This window comes from Schistocerca piceifrons, unplaced genomic scaffold (assembly GCF_021461385.2).
Source record: "Schistocerca piceifrons isolate TAMUIC-IGC-003096 unplaced genomic scaffold, iqSchPice1.1 HiC_scaffold_2296, whole genome shotgun sequence".
In the NCBI taxonomy this organism is placed as follows: Eukaryota; Metazoa; Arthropoda; class Insecta; order Orthoptera; family Acrididae; genus Schistocerca; species Schistocerca piceifrons.
The window spans coordinates 138,245-140,277 of NW_025728224.1; positions in this window are offsets into that span (position 1 = coordinate 138,245).

The following is a 2,033-nucleotide window of genomic DNA, read 5'->3' on the forward strand; positions in this document are numbered from 1 at the left end:
TGTGAGGGAGCGAGGGATGCAGTAAAGAAGGAATAGTGCATCTGAAAGGAGATCGTCGTATCCCAAAAGAAAATCCTGTCCTTTCCATAGAAACGTTACTCGATTTAGAAGGAGAAGTCGTAGAACCCATAGTATTTCATAGCGACGCAATTTCTGTGTTAATTCGCCAAAGTGGGGGAGCGAGGGATGCAGTAAAGAAGGAATAGTGCATCGGAATGGAGATACTCGTATACCAAAAGAAAATCCTGTCGTTACCATAGAAACGTTATTCGATTTAGTAGGAGAAGTCATAGAAGCCATAGTATTTCATAGCGACGGAATTTCTGAGTTTATTTGTCAATGTGAGGGAGCGAGGGATGCAGTAAAGAAGGAATAGTGCATCTGAAAGGAGATCGTCGTATCCCAAAAGAAAATCTTGTCCTTTCCATAGAAACGTTACTCGATTTAGAAGGAGAAGTCGTAGAACCCATAGTATTTCATAGCGACGCAATTTCTGTGTTAATTCGCCAAAGTGGGGGAGCGAGGGATGCAGTAAAGAAGGAATAGTGCATCGGAATGGAGATACTCGTATACCAAAAGAAAATCCTGTCGTTTCCATAGAAACGTTATTCGATTTAGTAGGAGAAGTCATAGAAGCCATAGTATTTCATAGCGACGGAATTTCTGAGTTAATTCGTCAATGTGAGGGAGCGAGGGATGCAGTAAAGAAGGAATAGTGCATCTGAAAGGAGATCGTCGTATCCCAAAAGAAAATCCTGTCCTTTCCATAGAAACGTTACTCGATTTAGAAGGAGAAGTCGTAGAACCCATAGTATTTCATAGCGACGCAATTTCTGTGTTAATTCGCCAAAGTGGGGGAGCGAGGGATGCAGTAAAGAAGGAATAGTGCATCGGAATGGAGATACTCGTATACCAAAAGAAAATCCTGTCGTTTCCATAGAAACGTTATTCGATTTAGTAGGAGAAGTCATAGAAGCCATAGTATTTCATAGCGACGGAATTTCTGAGTTAATTCGTCAATGTGAGGGAGCGAGGGATGCAGTAAAGAAGGAATAGTGCATCTGAAAGGAGATCGTCGTATCCCAAAAGAAAATCCTGTCCTTTCCATAGAAACGTTACTCGATTTAGAAGGAGAAGTCGTAGAACCCATAGTATTTCATAGCGACGCAATTTCTGTGTTAATTCGCCAAAGTGGGGGAGCGAGGGATGCAGTAAAGAAGGAATAGTGCATCGGAATGGAGATACTCGTATACCAAAAGAAAATCCTGTCGTTTCCATAGAAACGTTATTCGATTTAGTAGGAGAAGTCATAGAAGCCATAGTATTTCATAGCGACGGAATTTCTGAGTTAATTCGTCAATGTGAGGGAGCGAGGGATGCAGTAAAGAAGGAATAGTGCATCTGAAAGGGGATCGTCGTATCCCAAAAGAAAATCTTGTCCTTTCCATAGAAACGTTACTCGATTTAGAAGGAGAAGTCGTAGAACCCATAGTATTTCATAGCGACGCAATTTCTGTGTTAATTCGCCAAAGTGGGGGTGCGAGGGATGCAGTAAAGAAGGAATAGTGCATCGGAATGGAGATACTCGTATACCAAAAGAAAATCCTGTCGTTTCCATAGAAACGTTATTCGATTTAGTAGGAGAAGTCATAGAAGCCATAGTATTTCATAGCGACGGAATTTCTGAGTTAATTCGTCAATGTGAGGGAGCGAGGGATGCAGTAAAGAAGGAATAGTGCATCTGAAAGGAGATCGTCGTATCCCAAAAGAAAATTCTGTCCTTTCCATAGAAACGTTACTCGATTTAGAAGGAGAAGTCGTAGAACCCATAGTATTTCATAGCGACGCAATTTCTGTGTTAATTCGCCAAAGTGGGGGAGCGAGGGATGCAGTAAAGAAGGAATAGTGCATCGGAATGGAGATACTCGTATACCAAAAGAAAATCCTGTCGTTTCCATAGAAACGTTATTCGATTTAGTAGGAGAAGTCATAGAAGCCATAGTATTTCATAGCGACGGAATTTCTGAGTTAAT